This window comes from Narcine bancroftii, chromosome 3 (genome assembly GCF_036971445.1).
Source record: "Narcine bancroftii isolate sNarBan1 chromosome 3, sNarBan1.hap1, whole genome shotgun sequence".
Taxonomy (NCBI): domain Eukaryota; kingdom Metazoa; phylum Chordata; class Chondrichthyes; order Torpediniformes; family Narcinidae; genus Narcine; species Narcine bancroftii.
In genome coordinates, this window is record NC_091471.1 from 92,232,655 (window position 1) to 92,260,476 (window position 27,822).

At 41.0% G+C, this 27,822-nt stretch overlaps 1 long non-coding RNA gene across 4 annotated transcripts in view; it reads right to left on the reverse strand.

Moving 5' to 3' along the window:
* Positions 1–27,822, reverse strand: part of LOC138756166 (uncharacterized) — a 74,593-nt gene that overhangs the window by 23,818 nt on the left and 22,953 nt on the right. For 2 of the 4 annotated variants that reach the window (XR_011352818.1, XR_011352817.1), the window contains 2 exons: positions 27,116–27,212; positions 23,756–23,863 (listed from right to left, as the gene is read on the reverse strand). This is a non-coding gene — a long non-coding RNA (uncharacterized lncRNA). The remainder of the gene's footprint in view (positions 1–23,755; positions 23,864–27,115; positions 27,213–27,822) is intronic. The other 2 variants (XR_011352819.1, XR_011352820.1) reach the window with 1 other exon arrangement.

Here is a 27,822-nt window from a genome sequence, read left to right on the forward strand (position 1 = left end):
AAGTTCCTGGACCTCAGATATTCCTCAAGATCTACATCTTAAATGGGTGACCCCTGATTCTACAATTATGACTCCCTACTTATATATTCCCTAAACAACATATCAGGATCACATTGTCAACCATATCCAACCCCTCTCAGAATCTTGTGTATTTCAATGAAATACTGCTTATTCTTGCAAATTCAAATGAGCATAGAACCAATTACCAAACTTTCCCCTTCATCCCATATATATTAGTTTCAACAAATCAACATATTAGTTTCAACAAATCAACCAATGCCTTGAAGCAATGGGAAGTTGATAACCACCCTAATTACCTTAACTCATTTATTTTAAATGTAATGAAGTTTTTTTTTGTTACCAGAAGAAATACCTTCTTGTATAATGTAAAATGTGATTTCAAGATATATGTATTATTCTGTCAAAGACATGATCGCTTACACTCACTGGAAGCATGGCGCCAGCACTGGCCTCACAAACCTGATATCAGTTTGTTTCATGCATGCAGTGCGTCTAGATGATAAAACTGTTTGGCCAAAAAAATTCTCAATAAAAGAACAGATCATTTTACAGCTGCTGTCTTTGATATCTGAAGTGTGTACACTAAATGTAAATGGAATTTCAGCTTTTATTGAGGTCAAAAGATATAGATTAGAACTCACTTCAGATCACTTGTCCTAGTTGAATTGTTTTTTCAAGCAGATTGGCAGCAGATCTGGTACAATTTAAAAGTTTCACTTCAAAATTGTATCACTTTACAAGCCCACTGACATCTTGATATTTTCAAGGACAGATACATCAATACCGCCTCTTCTTCACACCCTGTCCTCCAGCTCCAAATGCATATTATTAAGCAATTAAAGGAGAATGTCACACAAGCTCATTCTTTTAGTTACACCCTTAGCAATGTTGAATGACAAGAATGGTGGGCACACGACACATCCAATATTACAGCTTCCCAGGAAGGACTTGGGTTTAACTGCTTAATTCTCCTTTCAGTAGAAGGTTCACATTATGATGGATTGTTCTCTATTTCTCAAGCCCATTTGACTTGCACTTTATTTTAGATGCACCCAAAACATGAGACAACCATGACGTCTCTTCACTATCCAGTGCCATGATCTTTTCAATTACACAGCTCCCCAATCTGATACACTCCAATTCATGCACATGATCACTAGTACCTAAGTGTTTAAGGGAATCGTTCTCAACCATTTTCTTTCCACTCACATCTTTGGCTTGGCTTCGCGGACGAAGATTTATGGAGGGGGTAAAGGTCCACGTCAGCTGCAGGCTCGATTGTGGCTGACAAGTCCGATGCGGGACAGGCAGACACGGTTGTAGCGGTTGCAGGGGAAAATTGGTTGGTTGGGTTTGGGTGTTGGGTTTTTCCTCCTTTGTCCTTTGTCAATGAGGTGGGCTCTGCGGTCTTCTTCAAAGGAGTTTGCTGCCCGCCGAACTGTGAGGCGCCAAGATGCACGGTTTGAGGCGATATTAGCCCACTGGCGGTGGTCAATGTGGCAGGCACCAAGAGATTTCTTTAGGCAGTCCTTGTACCTCTTCTTTGGTGCACCTCTGTCACGGTGGCCAGTGGAGAGCTCGCCATATAACACGATCTTGGGAAGGCGATGGTCCTCCATTCTGGAGACGTGACCCACCCAGCGCAGCTGGATCTTCAGCAGCGTGGACTCGATGCTGTCGGCCTCTGCCATCTCGAGTACTTCGATGTTAGGGATGAAGTCGCTCCAATGAATTTTGAGGATGGAGCGGAGACAACGCTGGTGGAAGCGTTCTAGGAGCCGTAGGTGATGCCGGTAGAGGACCCATACCACTCACATACCACTTTAAATAATCCCTATGCCATAAGTGCTCTGTGATTAGTAAAAGATTAGTTAAGGTGGTATGTGAGTAGGAGGGAAGGTTGTGAATCACTGCTCTAGACCCAATTGTTACTTAAATATTTTGCTTGAGAAAAATTGTCATTGGCCTATTTCCTTTGGAGTTATGAAACCTTGCACATAATGAATCAATTATGTACGATTAAAACAGTGGTTTTCAAACTTTTTATTTCCATCCACATATCACCTTAAGCAATCCCTTACTAATCACAGAGCACTCATGGCATTGGGAATACTTAAAGTGGTATGCGAGTGGAAAGAAAAATGTTGAGAACCACTGGTTTAAGGCAACTAGACCCATTTCTCACCACAAGCAAGCCAACAGCACACCTCCAACTCACGGAGATCCTTCTGTAGGGGCGTCCAACACTATGTTGGTCCGTCTCAGTGAAATGTGGCTTTGATATTGCATTATTCCTCATGGAATACAATAAATCTATGTGCAATAGTCTCAATGTGTATGTTTATAATTGCTTCCTCAATCAATAAGGTGGCCTTAAACATATTATCCTTTGTAGATATCAGTCAGCACATTGATTTCCACCTCTTCTTTGTCCAATTCTGTTGTAACCTCAGTGGTTCTTCTCCATGCACTTATCCCCTGGGTTCAAAGGCAAATGAAGTTTAATACATACATTGACAGTTACTTCTAAAGGACATATGGCTCTGTCTCTGGCAAGTGGAGCATCTCAAGGAAACATGTTGATGCTATGTAGTTCCCAAAGTATTCTCAGCAGGCCTCCTGTCTTGAACACATTGAGACCCTGCTAGTTTCCCAGCAAGTGTAGTACTACAGTATTGACAAGATTTGGTGATGAAGAAAACTACAACACTGTTGTCTCTGGGGTTGGTCTCTACTTGGATCATGGAACCTTACCCTGAGTTATACTACCTCATGAGCTATCTCCATTCAGGCAGCTGCTCTGCATTTTCTCTCGAATATGGTCAACTGTATCAAATAGTCTCACCTGGATTCTCTCATCCATATGATTAGTGATCCAAACAATTAATCTAAAAATGTCTGGGAAAATGCATTATTTTGCCAGGGTTTTCAGCATGACCAAATATTCACCAGCATTTTCCTTTGGTTCTTGATTGCGGGGCAACATCCACCTGTTCCTCTCGATATATCCTCAAAGAACTCGCGTAACTTTGTCAAACAAGATCTGCCCTTCCGATGTCCATGCTGTGTCTGCCTGATAGAACAATTTCTATCCAGCTGTCTCATTATTTCTTCCTTAATGAATGCCTCAAGCATTTTCCCAACTGCAGACATTAAGCTAATTGGCCCATACTTATCTGCCTCTTGCCTCCATCTTTTTTTAAACAGTGACATGACATTTGCTGCCTTCCAATCTGCCCCGTGCACAGAGAATGTTGAGTAATTATCAAAAGCACATCTACTGAAATTTCTGCTCTTTATTTGAGTACCATGGTTTTCTATGAGGACTACATGATTTATCTTCCTATCTAGACACTAGTTTGTTCAGCACAACCTCTTTAGTGATATCAATTGTATTGATACCTTCATCTGCATTAACATTTCTCTTTGTCATCTTACACATCTTCCACCATGAAGACTGACCCATTCTAGGCCTTGGCCATTTCTGCATTACCCAATATTAATTTCCCATTCTCATCTTCCAGAGGACTTAAGTTCACCTTAGCCACAATTTTCTGCTCTACAGACAGTCCCCAGGTTACAAATGAGCCCATAAGTTGAATTTGTATGCAAATTCGTGAGGTCAATAAAATTGGCACACGCACATTGTGCCCCCAATTGGCCAATTGAGGGCATAATGCACACAGCAAATTGGGGCACAATTACATGCATGCATAAATTGGGGGACTGCCCATGTTTGTAGCCCAGACATTCATAAGCTAGGGACTGCCTGTGCATAAATGTAGACATTTTTACTCTGTTTTTTTTATATTTTTGTGCTAGTTTATTTGAATAATCCATCTTTCCTTTCATTCTTGCTTGCTTTCTGATTCTTTGTTGCTTTTTAAAGTTTCCCAGTACTCTTAGTTACTTTGTAGGCATGACCTTTTAATTTGATGGCTCCTTAATTTCCTTAGTTATCTGAGAATGCTCTCTCTACCAGAATATATATTTGCTGCGAGTCTCTTTGAAAGTCTTCAACTGTTCCTCAGCTGTCCCACCACATAGCCGTGTTCCCAATCTATGCTGACAAATTTCTCCCTCAGCACATTGTCGTCTCCCTTGTTTAGGCTTTCTCCACTGGTTTTAGATCAAACTATTGCCCCTTTCATTTGTATGAGAAATTCAGTGATACTGTGATTGCCCTTTCTGAGAGGATTCCTAATTAGAAGATTATTCATTTTACCTGTCTCGTTGCACAGGATCAGATCTAAGATAAGCATGTTTTCTTGTAGGTTAACTAACATGGTATTCAAGAAAGCAATGATAGATGCAGTCTCTGACATCATCTTCAAGACTGCCTCAACTAATTTGATCTTCATGCAAATAAAGAACCCCTTGACATCTGCCATTTCATTCTGATATGTATCAGATAATTCTTGGTTTATTGCCTGTGCCACTAGGATTTGGTCACTTCTAGACAGCTCACAGCATTGTTTTTTTCCATTTTCTATTCCTAATCTCTACCCACATGTTCGATATTCTGCTTGTCACATGTTGAATCATCTCTCACTATCACCCTGATCTCATCTTTGATCAAGCAGAAGAAGACAAAATGAACTGACCCAGTGTGTAAAAGTAGAAGACACAAATTTCTTGTTTATTTTCATTGTGTGATGACATTGTTTAATGGGTTTAATGTATCATATATGTTGAACATTGAGTGAGTGGGGAGGGGGAAGGAGGGAGGGAAGGCAGGGGGAAAAGGGGAAAAAATGACACTGTGTATATTCAAGAGGGAAATGTTTGTGTGTATTTTGGTGAAAAATTTAAAAAAATAAAAAAGAGTGCTACCCCACCTCTTTACCTTCCTGCCAAATTCACTGAGCAGCACCCCTGTGCCATGATAGAGTGGTCCTGGAATCAAGAGTGATGGGGAGGTTTGTTGGATACACTCTGAGTTTCATTGCCTGGACCACATTCGGGTGCACAAAGCTCTCAGTACTACTGCTATCAAACAGGCATTTTGTTACCTTCCTGTTGACAGCAATGTCCATCAATGAGCGCCTGAGTCCGTGGGGAATGTCCACCGTCAGTGTAGTGGACAATAGGATTGCCTCAGGGTCTGAGTCGCTGCTCCCTGGCAGTGGTGGCAAGCAGCAGCTGGTGGGTGGCAGTGGATATTTAATTTCCAATTATCTTCACCCTGGAACCATGTTCCTGTAATGATCACTAAATTTGCACTGATTTTTCCCAGAAGTTTTGCCACTTGCTTTGAATGCTATGGTGTGGTGATTCAACCACTATACTGGCCGAACTCCTACCAGCCAACTGCAGGGGACAACCACTATACCTGCAGGTGGGCAACCTGGGAGGCTGACCCCACATGCCTGCTGTCAATCACCGGCCCATATAAAATTCGAGCCAGCCCCTTCCTAAATCAGTCGGGCATGTGGAACTGGAGGCTATGCAGAACTGGTGTTCAACTTTAAGCTGAGTGAAGCCTGTAGTACAGTCTTCTCGAGTTTTGTGTTTGTTTGCTGCACCACAGTGCATCACAATTTAATCAGCTTAAATTTTGAGGACCATGGAGAGCTTCCTCACCCTTGAGAGGCTGGACATAGACCTTCAGCCCCTGGACACTCCAGCATATTTTGAGATCTGGAAGCATGCAATCGAGGTGATCATCCATACTCAAGCGGACGTCATCAATACGAACCAGAAGAAGCTCATGGTCCTATGCAGCAAGCTGATCCCCTGTACTTTCCAGGCCATCAGAGACTTTGAACCTGCAATAGCCACCCTGGAAAGTTTGTACCGGCCCCTGACAAATATACTCTATGCCCTGTACCGGCTCAGCATCAGAGTATAGATAGCAGCCAGGTATGATGACTGACTACGAGAACTTGTACTCAAATGCACCATTGAACCTGGCATCACTGCTGGGGAAGTGGAGCAACTCGTCCGAGGTGTCTATGTGCGAGGGCTACGGTTGGGGGAAACTCAACAGAGACTGTTGGAGGAGAACAATGCCTCCCTCATCAGGATCATGGAAGTGGTCTGCTCCCTAGAAGCCATAGTTCACCATGTGGAGGTCTTCGATAATTGCCTAACCCATTCAACAGGCTGGCTTATGCTGACGACAACAGCAGTCGCTGAAGAGCCCCACAGGAAAGAGATGATCACCGCAACCGATGCTAGTCGCCACTATAGGTACTGTGGGTCCTGGTGTGGGTCAGACAGGCGCTCCCGAAATAACTGCCCCACAAGGAACTTTCACTGCTCCTGATGCAGGAAGAAAGGCCACTTCACTAATAGGTGCATCTCCAAACCCACTGGGAGCGCTGCAGCCCTCCGTGACCAGCCAGGAGTGCCTCCCGACCCTCTGGGCCCTTCGGTGTGCGAGTTCCGGGTAATGCCATAACACTGCCTGTTGCTTCCACCCATACCAATGTCACTTCCGGCCTAGCCGTCAAAGCATACTTGTGCTCACCATGGGTGCTGCCGTCTTTCACCACCCAATTTCTGCCTGCACCGATAACGTCACTTCCGGCAGAACCTCTGCCCTCAATGGTAAAGTCTCTTCCGACCAGGCCAAATCAATGCCGTGTGTGTCCCCTGGATGCCGCCATCATGGGCAAGCCAACCCCCAGCTGCACCAACCTGAGCCACATAGCATGCCAACAAGATGTCATGTTCAACATGTGTGCACACAGAACCACACTCTCGTCAAACCCCATGATCCAAATGCCACCCACCAGCTGCTGCTTGCCACCACTGCCAGGGAGCAGTGACTCAGACCCTGAGGCAATCCTATTGCCCATTACACTGACGGTGGACATTCCCCACGGACTCAGGCGCTCATTGATGGACATTGCTGTCAACAGGAAGGTAACAAAATGCCTGTTTGATAGCAATAGTACTGAGAGCTTTGTGCACCCGAATGTGGTCCAGGCAATGAAACTCAGAGTGTATCCAACAAACCTCCCCATCACTCTTGATTCCAGGACCACTCTATCATCGCAGGGATGCTGCTCAGTGAACTTGGCAGTGGAGGAGTCATACCAAAGTTTCAGGCTACTGGCCCTGGTTATCCTAGGACTAGACTTCCAGTGTCACCTTCACAACCTCATTTTCACCTTTGGTGGCCCATCCCCCCCCCCCCCCCCCCCACCACTCACCATCCACAGCACAAAGTCCAGCGACTATTCCAAATCCACCCTTCGGGTATCCCTGCCATCCCTTTTCAATTACCTAACGCCAGACTGCAAACCAATAGCGGCCAAAAGCAGGCGCTATTGTGTAGCTGACAAGGCCTTTATCAAGACCAAGGTGAAATGACTCCTGGCAGAGGGAGTTATAGAACCCAGCAACAGCCCCTGGAGATCCCAGGTCCTAGTAGTAAAAGGGAGCAGAAAACCAAGGATGGTCATCGATTATAGCCAGACTATCAACCAGTAGACCCAGCTGGATGTCTTCAGTGCATCACATTTTGACTTTCAGATAGTTATTTTTAGAATCTAATGATCTTTATGTCTTTTGACTTACTTTTATTCCACTTTTACTTTTATTTTTTCTAACCTTTGCTTTGGGCTCCACATTGCTTCCCTCTGTTTTTCTGCAGGGAGTCCCATCCCCCTCCCATATTAGCCTGACTTCTCTTCTGCCTCAGCTCATTGGCAGTGAAAATGTTCATCTATGTCTTGCCTGTTGTTCTGGGGTTTGTACCCTCACTTGCTCCAAACATTGCCAGGCACACTAGCAACAATATCCTCTTTTTACATTTGACCAAGCGGAACTAGATGGCTTGAGCTATAGGGTGAGGTTAAATAGACTGGGCCTTTAGTCTCTGGAATGCAGTGGGGTAAGGGGCATGGGTAAATGGAGTACTCACAGCCTTTTTCTCCAGATAGATAATTTTAGAACTGGAGGCCATAGGTTTGAAGTGAGATACTTAAGAGGCCTGAGAGGCAACATTTTCACTCAGAGATTGGAACGAGCTGCCAGTGAAAACTATAGAGCAGATATGTGGACAGTTATAAGGACAGAGAGTGTTTGGAAAGATGTAGACTAAATGCAGGCAAAATTGACTAGCCCAAAATACAACCAACTTGGTCAAGTTGGGCCAAAGGGCTTGTTCCGTGTCGTGTGAACCTATAACCTTATGATCACCTTCCATTGCTCTGCATGCTTCCCCGGGATTTGGATGATATTGCCCAACTTCAGGATCATTTCCACTTATTCCACAGGGCTAAAGATCATCCACCTATTATTGTTCGATACAAGTAGACTCGCCATGTTCACTGCCTGCCATTGTTACTCCTTTGCTTGTAGAGCTTTATTTGTATTTTTTTCACACTGGATCACACCTCTCATTCACTCTTCACACTTATCTCCAATGTGATATTTGTAGACTTTGTCAGGTTGCTGCCCATTGAGGCAAATACCAGAGGTAGAACCAGGAGCAAACTCACAACCATGAACAGTGTCAGTACAATCAGTTTTTAAAGGTGACCATACTCAACAGCAGTCAATTTCGACCTTCATTGTATAGCCTGACCTATCTGTTTTAAAGGTGTCCAATTCATATACATAAATAAAAGTCATCAAGCTCCATATTGACATTACCTGATTCCAGTTCTGCCTCAGCTCATTAACTGCAGCAATGTTCATCTCTGCCTTTGCTGTCTTTCACAGCTGCCAGGCTTTCTTGACAACCTCTGTAGATCTACTCTCTGTCAACTTGAAATTATCCAGATACCTGCTGTTTGAGTCTTAACCTGCACCAATTATCTTTTTACCCATCTACCATGTGCTTAATGACCAGTGCTGTCTCCAAGTTAATCAACATGTTATTTATAAAATTCTCCCTCTTGTTTCAAAATCCTTCCATAGCCTTGCCTGTCACTATCCTCAAGAACCCTTCCATCTTTGCAACCTTCCTGCAAAGAACCTTGGTGAGTAAAAGAGGTATAAAAATGGAAATGCAGTATTATTTGTTTGCTTTCTTGACCATCCGCCCCCCCCTTCCCCCTTTCCCATCAGGATTATGAAAATGACATTCCCTTCATGGACTTTTTTAGAAAGCTGTGGTCTCCATTAATGGACGTCAAATTAAATTATTTGCTGAATATTTGTTTCTTCGACTCAGCCAAAATGCGGATGTTCCATCATCTATAAAAACCTCATAAATACTTCTCCTGGCAAGACTGTTTATTTTTCAGAGCATATAAACTACAGTGTTTTTTTTTAATAAAGACTTGCTTCTATAGTTACCACTTTTTAAAGGATATTGGGTCTGGATTTTGTAGCAGAGCAAAATCTAATTGACATTTGCTATTATGACTTCAAATAAAAATAGCATTAATATTTTTAATAGGCTTTCACCAAAGTGATTCTGAGCTCCATCATTCAAAAAATTTCAAGCATTATTCAGTTAAATATAGAATTCAATGCCTGTAGTTACAAACCTTCCAGCATAAGTATAAAAGAATTCTGATCTTTGCCCTCGACTGTTTCTCAGCAGTTAATTGTTGGACACAGTTTAGAATCAAGTAGATCTAGGAAGCTGAATGATAATGTCAAAGGAAAGAATTTGGGAAGACTACAATTGGCATCAGGTTCCCAATTCACGAACCTCAAAAAAAAAGATTTTAAAAATGAGTGGCCCCAAGTTCTTGCTTCCAATTGCTCTCCCATTAATGAAGCATCTTTATTCCTTACTTTTGCTACCAAACACCGGAACTGGCTCAAACCTTCCTCCTGCTGAAAGTTAGTTTGGGTCTCAGTCCTCTCCTGGCCTGTTGTTAAAATTATTTGTGACAGGGTGATAAGTGGATTTTTTCCCCAGTTGCCACTGCTCCTGTTATATTTCTCCACCTTAAGTGGGACAAGCCCCTAAACCAGATGTATAACATTCACTTCCATGAAATGAACTGTTACCAAAGTCCAAGGTGTGATTTAAAGCAACCTTATTGCTGATGTAATTCATGAACAAGTATCCTGCTGTCAGCTGAAAAGAATCAGCACACAACATTCAAAGTTGTCACAGCCTCAAGTGCACATGTTTTACATGTAAAAGAAGTGAAACATAAATGGAATCATTTGGCACCATATGGAAACTTGCTTAGTTTTTAAATGTTTTCGCATTAGGCCACTAAGATGATTGATTTAAATTTGACAGAGGGATCATGCCTCATTTTTATAAAATAACCAAATAAAGTAAAAGGCCACTCACTGCTTTTGATTATATTCACTGCTTTCAATAAGCAAACTCGCAAATCCAAACAGTTATCTGAGTCCTCCATGGTATGTGTCAATGGTTTATAAAAACAGATCTGAATTATATAAAATGTACAAAGGTGTGGCAGGTCTATTTGAAACTCTCGCAATGAATGAAGTGAGTCACACCCTTATTCAATGTATTGAGGGTTCCCACTCACTAAACCAATGAATAACATGAATTTCTGATACAGATTAATTGTCGGAGTACATACATGACATCACATACAGCCCTAAGATTATTTTTACTGTGGGCAAAGCAAAATTACCACTTATTGGTCATGCAAAAAAAAGGACTCAATGTAAACAAATAAATAAATGTAAACAAACTGACTGTACAATACAAAAAAATCAATGAAGTCCACAAGTAAGAGCCCTTAATAAGTTCTTGATTCAGTTAGTCGTTGAGGAGTCTGATGGTGGAGGGGCAGTAGCTGTCACTGAACCCTGTGTTACAAGAACAGAGCATCTGTCGATTCTTGATGATTGCTGCTGCTCTCCAATAGCAGTGCTCCTTGTAGATGTTCTTGGTGGTTTGGAAGGTTTTATCTGTGATGTCCTAGGGTGTGTCCACTACCTTTTGGAGGGGATTTTTGCTCAGTGGCACTGAGGTTCCCATATCAGACCATGATGCAGCCAGTCAGTGCACTTTCCTCCGCACATTTCCAATCTCGTGCCAAACCTCCGCAAACTCCTTAGGTAGTGGAGGTGCTGACCTGCTTTCTTCATGATCCCATTTGTGTGTTGGGTCCAGGAAAAATCCTCCAAGATAGTGACTCCCAAAAACTTAAACTTGCTCACCCTCTCCACCTCTGTACCCCAAATAATGCACCTCTGGCTTTCCCTTCCTGCAGTCAAGAATCAGTTTCTTGGTTTTCGTGACATTGAGTGGAAGGTTGTAATTGGTGCACCATTCAGTCAAGCTTTCAATCTCCCTCCCGTATGCTGACCCATCACCCCATTTTATAAAGGTAAAGGTTCCATTATTGTCATGTTATACTACATTTAGTATGCAACATACATGTAGTTCTTTAACTTTGTCTACCGTAAGGAAGACAGAGAGTCGCCACATTGTCAAGCACTCCTCACAGAAATGAGGCCCCCATCAAGGAAAGAACTTGCAACCCCTGATTTGCAAGACCAATGTTCTAACCACTGAGCTATTTGAGCCTCATTACACACTAACATGGTATTGTCAATGAACTTGTAGATGGTGTTGCTGTCATGCTGAGCCACACAGTCATAGGTGTAAAGTGAGTAGAGCAGGGGTCTAAGAACTCAACCCTGTGATGCTCAGGTACATGTTCTTACCAATCTTCACTGATTGTGGTTTGGAGGTGATGAAATCCAGGATCCAATTACACAGTGGGATGTTGAACCCCAGGTCCTGGAGTTTGCTAATCAGTTTTGAGGAGATGAAGGTGTAAAATGTCAAACTGTAGTCTAAAGAGAGCATCCTGATGTCTGCATCATTGCTGTCCAGGTGTTCCAGAGCCAATGAGACAGCATCTGCCATAGACCTGTTGCAACAAAAGGTGAATTGAAACAGATCCATGTCACTGCTCAGGCAGGAGCTGATCTGCCTCAACACCAGCCTTTCAAAACAATTCATCCCATTCCTTAACCAATGAATGATGCAGCCTATGAATAAGGTGAGCTTTCCCCTCAATCAACCAATGAATAAAGTGATCTTGCCACACCACTCAACCAATAAAAGAGGTGAGCTTTCCTCTCAATCAGCCAATGAATGAGGAAAATGTTCTCTTCGATCAGGTTAAAAAAAAAAGAGAGCTTTCCACACACTCAACTAATAAATCAAATGTGCTTTTCCCAATGACTCAAATCACAGCTGCAATGACTTCTACAAAGAAAGACAAATAAAGAAGGAAACAAAATCCAAATTTGCAACCTTTGGCATTTTTGTTTGAACTCTTTTGTTTTAAAATTTAAGGGTAGGGGCATTTATTGTATATTTTTAAACCAAATTATACCAATGATTAGATTCAAAAAGAGTGTATGTGTCAGTACATTACAGACTTCAGTGCTGGCACACTGCAATACAAAAGCATGGAATACTTTGGGGTTAGGTCAGTGGTGCTCAAACTTTTTTTTTCCACTCACATACCACCTTAAGTAGTTCATTAATGAATGCCTAGATCATAGAATGCCATAGGTGCTGTGTGGTTAGTAAGGGATTACTTAAAGTGGTATGTAAGTGGAAAAAAAGGTTGAGAACCATTGGGTTAGATGATGGCAGATTGGAAATTTCCACTGCATAATGACAGCTGGATGCCAGCCAAGGCTAGTGTAGTGAGAACTGCTCATATTCTCAAAGTAACGATAAAGTTTAAAAGTAGGTGAGAGGGCATGTTATAACAGGATATAGATAGGTTGAGGGAGCACACAAAAACTCACTGCCTCAATTCAAAGCCTTGGAACAACTGCACAGCAAAGATACATATATCAGCATACTCTCTATTGTCTACAGTTTGGCATTTAACACCATTATTTCCCTCAAAACTGATCAGCAAACTCCAAGATCTGGGACTCAACACCCCACAGTATAATTGGATCATGGATTTCCTCACCTCCAGCCCACAATCAGTGAGGATTGGTAAAAACATCTCCTCCACAATCTTCATCAATACCAAAGCACCACAGGTCTGAATTCTTAGCCCTCTGCTCCACTCACTTTACAACGACGACTCTGCAACTCAGCATGACAACAAAACTCTCTACATATTCGTTGATGACAGCATGTTAGTGGGTTATATCAAAAGGGGCGATGAGTCGGCATACAGGAGAGATGTTGAAAACTTGGCTGAATGGTGCACTAACCATAACCTCATTCTCAATATTACCAAAACCAAGGAGCTGATTGTTGACTTCAGGAAGGGAAAACCAGAGGTGTAGGATCCAGTGATCATTGGGGGATCAGAGGTGAACATGTAAGCAAATTTAAGTTCTTTGAAGTCACTATCTTGGAGGATCTTTCCAGGAACCCATGCACTAATGGCATCATAAAGAAAGCACATCAGAGCCTCTTCTTCCTCATGAGTTTGCAGAAATTTGGCATGACATTGGAAACCCTGGAAAATTTCTACAGATATGTGGTTTAAAGTGTGCTGACTGGCTGTATCACAGTCTGACATGGGGACACCAATATCCCCGAGTGTAAAGCCTTGCAAAAGATAGTGGACACAGCCCAGGATATCACAGGCAAAATCTTACCATTGAGAATATCTACAGGGAACGCTGCTGTTGGAAAGGAGCAGCAATCGTCAAGGATCTACACCACCCAGCGCATACCTTGTTCTTGCTGCTACCACCGGGAAAGAGGTATAGGTGCCACAAGACTTGAACCAACATGTTGAGGAACAGCTGCTACCTCTCCACCATTAGACTCCTCAACAATAAACTCAATCAGCAACTCATTTAAGAATTCTTACTTTGTACTTTATTTTGGTTTCTCTCTGTTTTGCACAGTCAGTATGTTTACATTTCTTTATTTGTTTACATGTGCACATTATGTACAGTTTTTATGGCACTTTAAAAAGTGATAATTCTGCCTCGTCCACAGGAAAACAAATGTCAGGGTGGTATGTGATGTCACTCTAACAATAAACCTGAAATCTAATAAGGGTGTTGTTCTTTCATGACTGGCTAAAGAAGTTGGTGCCGTGCACTTCATAGTTCATAAGGAGAAGTGATTTTCTGAAGGAACACAAGATCTCATGGAGACATGACAGGCTTTAGATGAAGGTTAAAAAAAATTGGGTTATCTTTTAATATTGGGGTACAGAGGAATTTCCTCTTGCTTATTGTGGTAAATTTCCAGAATTCTCTATCACTCTAGCGGCTAGATTGTTAAAGGCATTTAAGTGAGAGGTAGAAATGCTTTGGAAAGATTGAGAATTCAGAGCTGTGTGTGGAACCTGGCACAAAAGGGGAAATGAGGCCAGGGATAAATCAGCCATGATCATACTGAATGGCAGGAGAGCTTGAGGAGCCCGTTGGCCTAATCTGCTCCTATTTTCTTGAACTGTTTTTGTGGTCTTATTTTATTTTATTTTAATTCACACTAATGTTTTCGTTATTTTAAATGAATCAAATTTGATTTTAAAATGAACTTAATTAAAAAAGACATATAAGTATTTTACACCTGGTTCAGAAACCATCAGAACATTCAATAGGCAGGTCTTTGCCTTGGCTTCCCATGTACAGCCAAGCTTTCCCTTGTCCAATAACAGAACCATCAAGACCCTTATGGTCACAAGATCTAAGTTCGCCCCTGGTCATCCCACAAGAGAAGTGAGACAGGGGCATGGGCTTGCATAGTCTGAGACAATGCTTTACTATGAATTAATAGTATGAATTAATAGCAGAGCCCACCTCACTGACAAAAGGCAAAGGAGGAAAAACCCAACACCCAACCCCAACCCACCAATTTTCCCCTGCAACCGCTGCAACCGTGTCTGCCTGTCCCGCATCGGACTTGTCAGCCACAAACGAGCCTGCAGCTGACGTGGACTTTTTACCCCCTCCATAAATCTTCGTCCGCGAAGCCAAGCCAAAGAAAAGAAAAGAATCGTCCCAAAGATGCTAACATTAGTGTTGCAGCCTTTAAAATATCCATGAAAGGAACAAGATTAATCCTCTGTTCCCTGGTCTAGATTCCAACCCTTAAGTAATATGGGATCATCAACTTATTCCTAATACGTCATGTTGGAATGCAGGTGATGACAACTCTTTGAAAGTCATATCTTAATTACTATTTTTCATAAATGAACCAAGGCAAGAAATGTTGGCAGAAATTTGACCAATGCCATTCACACTCAATCTCTAGGTTCATGCACTTGCCAGTCGGAAAATGTGAATAGTGAAAAGTAACTCAGCCTTTAATTGATGAGATGTTCTTGCATCCTAAAGTTTGCCCAGATTTATATCAGCTAACTCAGAATCCAGGAGAGAGAGTGAAAACTTGGCCAAATGGTGTCACCAAGACTAAAGAGCTGATTGTTGACTTCAGGAATTAAAAGCCAGAGATATACAATGTAGTGATCATTGGGGTATCAAAGATGGAGAGGGTGAGCAAATATAAATCCTTGGGAGTCACTCTCTCACAGGGTATTGCCTGGATCCAATACACAAATGGCATCATGGAGAAAGCACGTCAGCATTCTTTATTCCTCACAAGTTTGCGGAGGTTTGGCATGATACCAGAAACTCTGGCCAATTTTCTACAGAGGTGTGGTAGAAAGTGTGCTGACCAGCTACATCATGGTCTGGTACCCTGGAGTGTAAAATCCCTGCAAAACGTAGTGGACACAGCCCAATCATCACAGGAAAAACCCTCCCACTATCAAGAACATCGGAGAGCAGCAGCAATCATCAAGAATCCACATCACCCAGCACACACTCTGCTCTCACTGCTACCATCAGGAATGAGCTATAGGTGCCACAAGACTCAGTAACAGCTTCTACCCCTCCACCATCAGATTCCTGAACAACAAACTCAATTAGAGACTCATTTAAGGACTCTTACTTGTATACTTTATTGATTTTTTGGTATTCTCTCTGTATTGCAGTTTGTTTATATTCATTATATAGTTACACTTTTTTTATTTGTTTAAATGTATACACTGTATACAGTTTTTTTTGCACTACTAAAAAGTAGTAATTCTGTCGTGCCCGCAGGAAAAAGAATCTCAGGGTTATATGTGATGTCATGTATGTACTCCCACAATAAATCTGAAATCTGAATCTGAACAGGCTGTTGATCAAATGCACCTGTTTCCCCTGTTCTTATGGTTTAATTACATCCTGGACAGTACATTAATCCCATAAGCTCATATCCCATAAGCTCATAACCCATTTACAACATGCCATCTTTTTCAGGTAATTTATAAAGCAATAGTTTTTTTTTTAAGATGTATCCAAGATATTTGTATCTATTTTACATAATGTTGGACCACTTTATATTTGGTTCTTTGTGCATCAATATTTTATTATATAGTGAAGAAGGAGTCATCAAACATAAGTTTTAGTTAGGACAGAAAAATAAATGACACCCAACGAGTTTAAGTGGTTGGAGAAATATTTTAAGAAAAGCAAATATTCCCATCAGATAAAGAGGATAATGTATTGACTGGCCTCCAGACCAGCCAAAACAATAGGCACAGGTATCCTTCACCGCTCTAATCGGTGAAAGCTGATGCAGTCTCCCATGTACTCCAAACATGGGCACTTACTGTGCTTCAACTACTGAGATTTTATGTTCAATTTCAAATTTTTTAAAGTAATTTGCATTCTATCCTAGGTGAAACAAAGAGAGAGCTATAGTCACAGCTGCAGTGATCAGTAAGGGAGCTTCAAAAGCATAACAACAGTTCCCAACTCTTTAGTGAAGTTTCCCCTTGACCAATCTAGTTGGTTTTCAGTTCAGCCCATGTTCACACACCCTCTCCACTCAGACTAGATTGGATGGAATACTTGGTTAGTCGCTGACCATTGACACTTTGAACCAATTTACATGTTATCTGAGAGCAGACCAAGAAAATGCCTCTATTTAAAAGTCAAAAATGTAAAATATATCTTTCATTTTAGGGAGATGCTTTGGCTAAAAGTGTAGCTATTGAATAATTTCAATTAGACATCACTGTTCTACACAATGGAATCAGGCATAAAATCCAACCACAGACAACAAAACAGACATAAAACCTACATTCAAACCACTAGCCATAAATATTGATGTTACTTTTCATTTGGAAAAATTGTGAAGGTATCAGAAATTTTAGTGCAGGTATATCCTCAATAAAGTTTCCCTACTAACATTTCAGTTCGGCATCCAGGATAATATTTCCGAAATTTAATTTAAAAGGATGTTTTTAAATTTAAATTTTTCATTTTTATATTTTTTAAAATTTAGACAGACAGCATAGAAACAGGCCATTTTGGCCCATGAGTGCGTGCTGCACAATTTATACCCTATTAACCTACAACCCCCGGTATGTTTTGAACATTGGGAAGAAACCAGAGCCCCCAGGGAAAACCCACACAGACACAGGGAGAACATACCTACCCCGGTCCCGATCACTGGTGCTGTGAAGGTGATGGACTAACCACTTCACCAACTGTGCCAAGATTGTTCTCCAAATGCCAGCGACATCATGGGCACTCCATCAAGGACATCTACAAGAGGTGGTGCCTCTATCCTCAAGGACCTCTACAACTCAGGCCATGCCCTCTTCACTCTGCCACCATCGGGATAAAGGTACAGGAACCTAAAGACTTAAAGGCACAAGGACAGCTTCTTCCCTTCTGCCATTAGATTCCTGAATGATCAATGAACCAATGGCACTGCCTTACTTTGACTTTTCGTTCCCTATTTTTATTTATATTTGTAAGATGGTTTATATGAATGTTTGCACTGTTATGCTGCCATAAAACAACAAATTTCATGACTTTTTCCTGACAATAAATTCTAATTCAGATTCTGATACTGACTTTTACAATACCTAACTAATACATCTGCATTAAGAATAAGAAGTTTAAAACACAAAAGACAAAAATACTATACTGCACTTACACTGAACAAATTTCAAATGCATAAATATATAAACTTTAAAGCATTTTATTCACATTCTTTCAAAACATTTAACTGTTGCTGCATCTACAGGTTCCTCCTCCTCCACAGAGCCACCCAAAAGATGAACAATAACTTTATAGATAATTAACCTCCCCCCCGCCCCCACCCCCTGCACTCCCAAGTTTATATGTAAAGCCTCTGACCGGGGGCACTCTTACTAAGCAAGAATAAGGAGACACTTTAAGAGAATTACTCCAATGGCGAGCAGCATCAACCAGCTCTTCATTCTGGATGATGTCATCGCTGTTTCACACAACTTTATTCAAACGTCTGCTACAAGCAAAGCACAACCAAGGGATTCAATGGCTGAATATTTGTTTCCGTCTTCACCAAAGGTTATGTGCTACTTTAAAGAAGATTTACTTGTACAATTTTATTCTTATTTATTTCATTTTTTTAATTTATTTTCCTCAATTTTTTTTGCCAGTTGCTTGAGGCTGCTGTTTACTTGAATTCTGGATACCAGGGGTTTTACTGTACTTGGTTTCAATATAACAGATCAAAATCAAGCTAATTAATGACATTGATGAGGCTATTTTAATTTTGGTCGACAGTTAATTTGCAGTCACTTTCATCAAATCACATCAATGTAAACTCTGAAGTTACATCCGACAATTAAATGGTAATATTTCTGCCAATTAACATAACAGGATCAGAGACTAAGGGGAATTAGATAAACTAAATAAGTAGCATTAATTCTTAAACTTATATATCTTAACTGCAAATCCCTAACTCACAGAAAAAAAGGTCTTCTCAGATAAATTGCATTGAAATGTTTATTCCTGGAGGGATAACAAATGTTTGACTGTGCTCTGGATAGAGGATAAATCCTTTCAGGAATGAACAGAAGATTGGAAAAAGGGGAAAAAATGATGGGAGAATGAAGTGGCCAAAATATAAAAATGTGGTCATTTCCCCTCCCCCCCCTTCTGCCAATTTACCTCAATTCTGAAATGGCTGTCATTCCACCTAAAAAGGATGATGTTTTGTTCTCCTCTTCACATTAAAAACAAAAACATCATACATGGTGCCAATATTGATATGTATGCACTCAATTGCTTAAATCAACAAATCTTGGAAGTCTTTATAAACACCAAAGTTAATATTTTATTGCTGTTTATGTCAACAATAGTCAGATCAAAGACTGATAATGCTGCAGAACTCTAAAGAATCTTAGTTCTCAGATCAATGACTCAAAATGCTTGATCACATGAAAAGCTCGATGAATAAAAAATATAAATATTTACATAGCAAAAGCATTTTGTTCACATTATATTAGTTTGCTTTCCAGGTCAAATTCACTACAATTTAAAAAGTGAAGGATTAACGTTGATAATCTCCTAACTTCAATTACAGTTAGGGGGACTAAAAGTCCATGAAAATTGATAAAGCTGGCATCCCCTGGCATCGACAGCAGCACAAAATATCCAGCTTTTCATTCAGTGTTACATCTAGTTGTTCTGTTACACTGCTGTGTACCACCTCGGAAAATCTAGACTATCATCTTGCTGACGGTAGTGTGTCATTTTCTTCACATCTTGGATTGCAGCTCTCTCTCTCTTTGGCTTGGCTTCGCGGACGAAGATTTATGGAGGGGGTAAAAGTCCACGTCAGCTGCAGGCTCATTTGTGGCTGACAAGTCCGATGCGGGACAGGCAGACACGGTTGCAGCGGCTGCAGGGGAAAATTGGTTGGTTGGGGTTGGGTGTTGGGTTTTTCCTCTTTTGCCTTTTGTCAGTGAGGTGGGCTCTGCGGTCTTCTTCAAAGGAGGTTGCTGCCCGCCAAACTGTGAGGCACCAAGATGCACGGTTTGAGGCGATATCAGCCCACTGGCGGTGGTCAATGTGGCAGGCACCAAGAGATTTCTTTAGGCAGTCCTTGTACCTTTTCTTTGGTGCACCTCTGTCACGGTGGCCAGTGGAGAGCTCGCCATATAACACGATCTTGGGAAGGCGATGGTCCTCCATTCTGGAGACGTGACCCATCCAGCGCAGCTGGATCTTCAGCAGCGTGGACTCGATGCTGTCGACCTCTGCCATCTCGAGTACTTCGACGTTAGGGATGAAAGCGCTCCAATGGATGTTGAGGATGGAGCGGAGACAACGCACCAAAGTGGAAAAGCACCCTTCTTCTTTGGAACCTTTCCAACTACTTGTCAGCTTCCGAGTGAGGCCACTCAGTTCCTAAAGGTGGGCAGACATTCTCCCTGTTGTATTGGCATGAGGTGTTAGACGATTGTGTTACTCATTTGCTCATGCAAATCACTGATTTCAACTTGCCACAAGTTGAAGATGTTTGTCCTTAAACTTAATGCTGCTGATTGATCACTTGGCAATTTCAGATATTATGTTGTTCTGACAAAGTGCTTTGCTGGTTATTGCAGACCCTTGCATCTGTAGATACTCCTGTAAGTTTCCCATGCTCTGCTGGCTATCCTATGCACTTCCCTATCTTCTCTTGGTCATTCTTTGTATCTCCTCATGTTTGGCGGTAATTTTCTGATGGTCGTTCTCCATGCTCTATTGGCCATTTTGTACTTCTCCCCAAGCTCTGCTCGATATTTTCAAGTGATAGAGTAAGCAGCATTCCTTTTGTGTGCAGTCCAGCAAGTTAACTCTAAAACGCATACAGCAGTACAAAGAGCAGATAGCAATGTGCTATGTTACAGTGAAAGGATCAATTAGTAGATAGCAAGACTAGCATGGGAACAATGTGAGGTTCAATCAGGAGGCTGCAGGGAAGACATTATCGTTGAACCTTCTCTCCAGTGGGAGATGGGAAAAGAGAGTATAGCCATGGTGGGATGGGTCCCTCATAACAAAGGAGCTTTTCTGAGACACTGGGAAGTGCAGATAAAGTTGATGGAGGAGAGGAAAGTTTTGGGATTTTTAAAATATTTTATTTAAATTTTCATACAAGTATTAATAGCCAAGCACAGAAAATGCAATCATATATGTAAATGAGTTATACATGCTACAAATTATACCCCAATAAACCCCCTCCACCCAAATAATAATCTCCAAAATGAAAAGAGGAAAGAAAGAAAAGAAAAAAAGATAGAAACAAAAATACAGAAAAGTTAGAAAACAGAAAAAAAAATCAAACTTGGTTACCAAAATATCATCACCATTCACATATCTTTGCTTTCAATTTCATCATTTATTTATCCCAAGGTGTTAGTAAGGCTTCCTGAGGTTCAGAGAGAGCTCTTTATAAATTCATACCTATTTTATGTAAGTATGGGCACCTAATTTTCAGAAAAGTGAGGGAGGTTGTTGTGATTTATCTGGGCTGCATACATCATATTCTGCTGTTACTCCTGATTTTGGGTGGAGCCACTCCTGAACCATGCTTTGACTGGGATGCTTTTGCTGGTCCACCTTTAGAAATTCTTGAGATACATGTAGGACATACTGACCTTCCTAATCCAAGGAAGTAGAGGAGTTGATGCACTTTCTAAACTGTCACACTGAGGTTTGCTCCCAATAACTTTCTTTTGAATATTTTATTTGTTTCCATACATGCATTAATATCTAGATACAGAAAATATTCCTCATGCATCTCAAATCAGTAATGCATAGAATTATATCCCCTCCCAAGTTCCCAGGAACTTGAAGCTATCTCATGTCTCTATGGGCTGTGGGCAGGGGTGTAAGCTCTATCCTTTCCTCCTCCAGAAGTCTATGATCAGTTTCTTTTAACTACTGGAGTGTTGTAATATTGGCACCTGCCCATCTGACTCTCATTCCCTTTCACTTATTCTGTCTCATCATTACTTTGTATCCAATCTCTGATGTGGTTGGAGTCAGATGAGGCTATACAGTTGTGGGTGTTGTTATGAACTAACAACCCTTTCAATTATTTTTTGGGACTAAAAGAACTTTGTTAGCACTAACACAGGAACAGCAATGGAAAATTCACAAGACAATGGTAAATTTAAAATAATAGTTTTTAATTAAACTATTAACAACATAACATTTCTTACTTACCTCTAAACTTACTTAACTTTAAATTTAACCCACTATGTACAAATTTAATTGAACGTGTGTGTGCGTGCGTGTGTGTGTGTGTGTGTGTGTGTGTGTGTGTGTGTGTGTGTGTGTGTGTGTGTGTGTGTGTGTGTGTGTGTGTGTGTGTGTGTGTGTGTGTGTGTAATTAAAGTTCCACTCTGAAAAGTCAATCTTTAAAAGTTCAGCATCATTTTAGACTTCCTTGAAGGTTTTAAGTTCTTGTAATGGAAGATTCTAACCTATTTTGTAACCTGTTTTTTTTTTAATTTCCAGCTCTTGGTTCTGCAGAGCTGAGAACCTTTTTTTTTAAATTGCACCTTTGGGTTCTGCAAGGTTGAGAAGCTAATTGTTTTTAGACTCAGCAGATATAAGCAAAATTCCACCGAGGGCCCAGAGATGCTGTTATCTGAAGAAAGGACATCTGTGTACCAAGAACATTTAATCTTCCTGCTTGTTTTGGTCACAGACTGTCAGAGGCCTAGCCTTGCTGTAGAATAAACCATTGTATTAAAAATGATAAGCTGAAAATTATGTTATTCGTTAATTAACCTAGCATGCTAGCTTGCTTGCTTATCTTTCTTGCTGTGCTGGGAATAGGTGCTTGGGTAAGCAGTTTTTGGATAATATAAGGCATGGTCCCACTGCTGAAGTTAGAGACTCTCCAAGAGGTGGCAACATCTTTCAGCAAGAAGAAGAAGAACTTCTGGAGTCCAGCCAACGTCCTGGTCAGGGGAGGTGGATAAGCTGCTACCGGCGCTCTGACAACCTACTACAAGTGTGCAGTCGTTGCTTCGCTTTGGCAGTTGGGACCAGTCCAAGCATTGATAAGTATAGTCGGGAAGGGCTTGCATATTGTAGTGTGAAATCAGCTTTTGAATTTGTAATAAACATTTGTATAATCTGAACTGCTCTCGGTGTGTGTGTCTATTTTCTTTCGGTAGTTCAAACACTGTGACCAATCTAAAACGAACAAAGTGAGAGGTACAAGTTTACCCAAGACAGTTCTCAGTTCAGAAATAATTATAAAGCCTCTACTCACAATGGCTATTTTATTCCACAATGCATTCACAAACCCAGACAAGGGTTAAACAAAGTGGCCATACACAAAAATAGTCACACTTTTCCAAAGAAACAGCAAAGTAGTCTTCCTTTTTTCAAAAGCCACTGATTCTGTTTTCCTCTTTTCCCAGGAGTAACACACAGCAGCACCAATTCAGGTTACTCTAACTCAATCCTGTCTTTCACAAGGTTCCAAACCCTGTGTTACAGGGGTTTTGACTTTTGTACTCTCCAAACTAAACTCTTCCAAAACCGAACTCAAAATGTCTGAATTCAGTAATATATTTCTACAACTCATTGAGGTAAGTCCTAATTATTGGAAACCACATGACAATCAACTTTAATTCTACCAAAATTCTATTCTTTTTTCAAAACTGTTCCATATCCATAACATCACCTGACCTCATCTCTGTTCAAGAGGCTTAAGTGACTGATTAAAACAGATGGATTCCTTCTGGAGTTCTTGAATAATTAATACTGACTTTAAATCCATTAGCTCTGTCTGTCCAAGACACATCAACTCTGAGAATGAACAGTCTTCTCAGAAAACAAAATGAAGGTTCTCTATAAATGTGCTCTGATCTGTGTGTGACCCTGTTCCAACCCACAGCTAACTTACTAAGAATACAGATAAAATATTTTAACTCTATAATTCACTTTACTAAAACATTTTTATAAAAGAAATATAGTTTAACATAAATTAAAGGTTAACACAAATCCATTACAGTGTAGAGGAAGCACAGGACATTTCACCTACTTCATTAATCTTTCAGTGCTCCGATGTGATTCTCTGAATTTCCATAGTTGTTGGTCATTCTGTATATTTCACCTTTCTCTGATTGTTATTTGTTCATTTTCCCATACTCTATTGGTCACAAGATATAGGAGCAGAAGTCAGCCAATCAGCCATTGAGTCTACTTCACCATTCTATCATGAGCTGGTCCATCTCCCACTCAGCACCACACCCTGGCCTTCTCTCCATAACCCTTGAAGCCCCATCATTCTCCAGAATTATTTTCTATCAGTCCTATGTCTACCTTGTCTCTTTTACTCTTTTATTCTGGTATTTAAAAATGCTTTTATGATCTTCTTTGATATTATTTGCTAATTTCCTTTCATAATTTATCTTTTCCTTCCTAATAACCCAGTGACCTCGCTTCCACAGCCACCCATGGCAATAAGTTCCACATACTTACGACCCTCACATCTCTTTTTTAAATTCCTGCTATTTTATCCAGAAATTGTGCTCTCTTGTCACATCTACTCTGTCCAGGACTTTCAGCATTCAAAATGCCTCTATAGGGTCCCCCCCCTCATTCCTTATGAAAACTATTCACCTCCGCCTGGAAATATGGGTAGGAGAGTGCAAAATATATTTGTTTCTGCAGTTTATAGAGCCTCAGGCTTTGGACTTTGCCAATTATTTTGTTGACAAAATTTAAACATTTAAACCTCAGAGAATGCATCCCTTCTCTCCAGAAACAAATGCTGCTTCCTGGAGCAATTCAGACTTCAAAGTATATACATGTGGGTTGTCCTGTATCTGTTTAATGTACACATATATGATTCTTCTTTATCAGTACCAGAGGCAAATGCCATTGTCACACAATGATCATTCCAGAAGACTCAACGAGACTCTGTTTTAGTTTCCTTCTGCTTAGTCCATATGGGTGACTCTGACACTAATTTTCCCTTTTGGAATCCTCCCCCTTCCATTTTTCCCCTTAATCTCTCAGGCATCTTGATTAAAGACTAGAGACTAGAGATTAAGGGTCCTCCAGAATGGAGGACCATCGCCTTCCCAAGATCGTGTTATATGGCGAGCTCTCCACTGGCCACCGTGACAGAGGTGCACCAAAGAAGAGGTACAAGGACTGCCTAAAGAAATCTCTTGGTGCCTGCCACATTGACCACCGCCAGTGGGCTGATATCGCCTCAAACCGTGCATCTTGGCGCCTCACAGTTTGGCGGGCAGCAACCTCCTTTGAAGAAGACTGCAGAGCCCACCTCACTGACAAAAGGCAAAGGAGGAAAAACCCAACACCCAACCCCAACCAACCAATTTTCCCCTGCAACCGCTGCAACCGTGTCTGCCTGTCCCGCATCGGACTTGTCAGCCACAAACGAGCCTGTAGCTGACGTGGACATTTTACCCCCTCCATAAATCTTCATCCGCGAAGCCAAGCCAAAGAAGAAAAGAAGAGATTAAGGGGATAGAATGGAATGGGGAGAAGTCCAGACCAACAGCCAAAAGGTGTTAATTGAATATGATATGAGGAAAGGTCAATCGATTTTTGCTGTAGGAAAAGAGACAGAAAAGAGAGACGGACAAGAGGGAAGGAAACAGGGAAGAAGGGAGATGTTGCTTAATGGAAACCAGGGAAGTCGATGTTAATGCCATCCAGTTGAAGAGTGCCGAGGGAGAATATGAGGTGTTGTTCCTCCAATTTGTGAGTGCTCTTAGTCTGGCAATTGGAGAATGAGAAGCAAAGGAGAGTCCTTTCAGGGTCACCAAGTGTCCGTGGATTGACCTTCAGCACTCCCTCACAGACTCTTGTTCTATTCATAGGCCACTTGAGCTCCAGGTCCCAACCTTCGATTCTGATCAGGAAGCCTCTTGATTAGGAGCACCCTCTTGGATTCCAGTTCCGATAGCTGGTTCCCACAGCCTGCGTGGGTCCTTTGACCACTGAGCCCCTCGCTGATCCACTGCCATGGTCACTGTTCCTGTCTGGTGATCTCCTATGCTTCTCCTCAACAGTGAGCGGGGGGGTGGGGGGGGAGTCTCCTAATTTCTAGTGCAATGCACCAATCGCTACTCGCCCTGAGTCTGCAATCCCTCAAGGCTGCTACCATCAGTACAGGCACTATCATCTTAGGCACAGTCCCTGCAGCTGCTGGAATTTAAATAAAAACACCCTCCCCCGCTCCTTTAAAATGCCATTTAAAGCCTTTATGGAGCATTAGGACTGGACATTTGGACCAGGCGGAGGACCGCAATTACTTTGCTCTCTTCTCTCCCTGGGTCCGTACTAGCAGCACTGCTGCCATTACAGCAGCTCCGGCAGAGCTGCCATTTTTTTTATTAGTCTCCTACTATATGTCGTGTACATTCATATTGAGGGCAAATACTTCTCCAACATCTATTTGTAGGAAAAAATCTGAAATAATGATGAGATGGTGTTTTAGAAAGAGGCAGAGAATCTGGTGGCATGGCTTCAAGACATCCACTTCTCCTTCAATGTAATCAGAGGAGATTTGATTGTGTCTATCTGGATGGACAATGCAAAACTATAGATATTAAATGACAAATTAATTTAGCCTTATTTTTGTGAAAATGGCTGGCACTTCTTCCACCACCTTGAACTGCTAACAGAACTGAAATATATCTTCTACACTGTAACAATGGATTCAGTGGTTCAAAAAAGCAGCTCCCTCTGCATCAACTTCAAGGATAATTGGGATAAGAAGTAAACGATTGCCCTACCATTGATACCTACATTCAGTGAGTGAAGGTGGAAAACTATTGTCTCCAATTCAGTCGAAGTAGCCTTGAAGCTGGTTCAGAAATGATAAGTTCAGACTTGGTGAATAACAATCTTGCTTGGGGAAATTGTTGGATTAACATTTAAGTTGTACTGAAAATGGAAATGGTAAGCAATGACAGAGAAACTATGACTTATCAATAAGTACTTATTGTGTTTATATAGCCCCTGGTTTGATTGCAGCTTCATGGTTTGTTGAAGCTTTTAACACTACATTTTGCAGAGGAAATATTGTGTTTTTTTTTCCCCAAAAATCTTAAATATTCCAGTAGTGTTAAGTCACTCTAATATGAAACAAAACTTTCACCAAAGGTATCAGGGTGACCTCAACAAAAATTATAATGGGGGGGCGTGCCACGTGATGACATGGGGTTAGGCTTGCAATCCCATCTCTCTCCGTAAATGTTTTAAAAAAGAGTTAAAAAAATTGAAATGATTAAAAGAAAATAGAAAGGAAAGCTGTCGGAATGTCAAAAGAACAACTCAGAATGCCACCTAAAAAGGATAACACAAGTACAATCTTTCAAGAACTTGAACAAGAAAAGGAATCAGATAAAGAAGAGAGGCTGACCTTGGAGAAGGATCCTGGGGCTGTCCAGAAGGTAGGGCTGTCCAGAAAGTAGGAGCCCGTGAGGATAAGCCTGAAGCTGGCGAGACCTTGGATGTCACTGTGACAGAAAAGGAACATGAAAACTTAAAAAGAGACTGGGTATGGACTGTGGTAGCATCATCATTTAACTCTCAGGCAAGAGGTACAGCAATATTGGTAAATAAAAAACTACCCGTTAAAATACTGGATTCTGGTATAGATGTAGCTCGAAGATATGTTATGGTAAATTGTCAGATCTATTCAGAACAATGGACCCTAATGAATGTAGAAGGTGGTAAATGTATTTAGGATGTTTTTATGCATTTATCTAATTCTAATGGGAAAATTATACTTGGGGGAGATTTTAATCGTGCTTTAGACCCTAAATTAGATAAGTTAGGAGATAAAGTGACAAAAAATAAAGTAGAAAAAATGGTAAGAGAATTAACTAAGGATATGGACCTAGTAGATATGTGGAGGAAATTTTATCCAAATGAAAGGGATTATTCATTTTACTCTTTTCAATATAAAACATATTCACAAATAGGTATGTTTCTAATCCCTACACAATTTCAACATCGAGTACAAAAGGTGAAATATCAATTGAGTTTTATCAGATCATTCACCTTTAAGTTTTTCAATTTTGTTTGAAGAAGAGCAAAAGGTAGGTTATATATGGAGGTTAAATA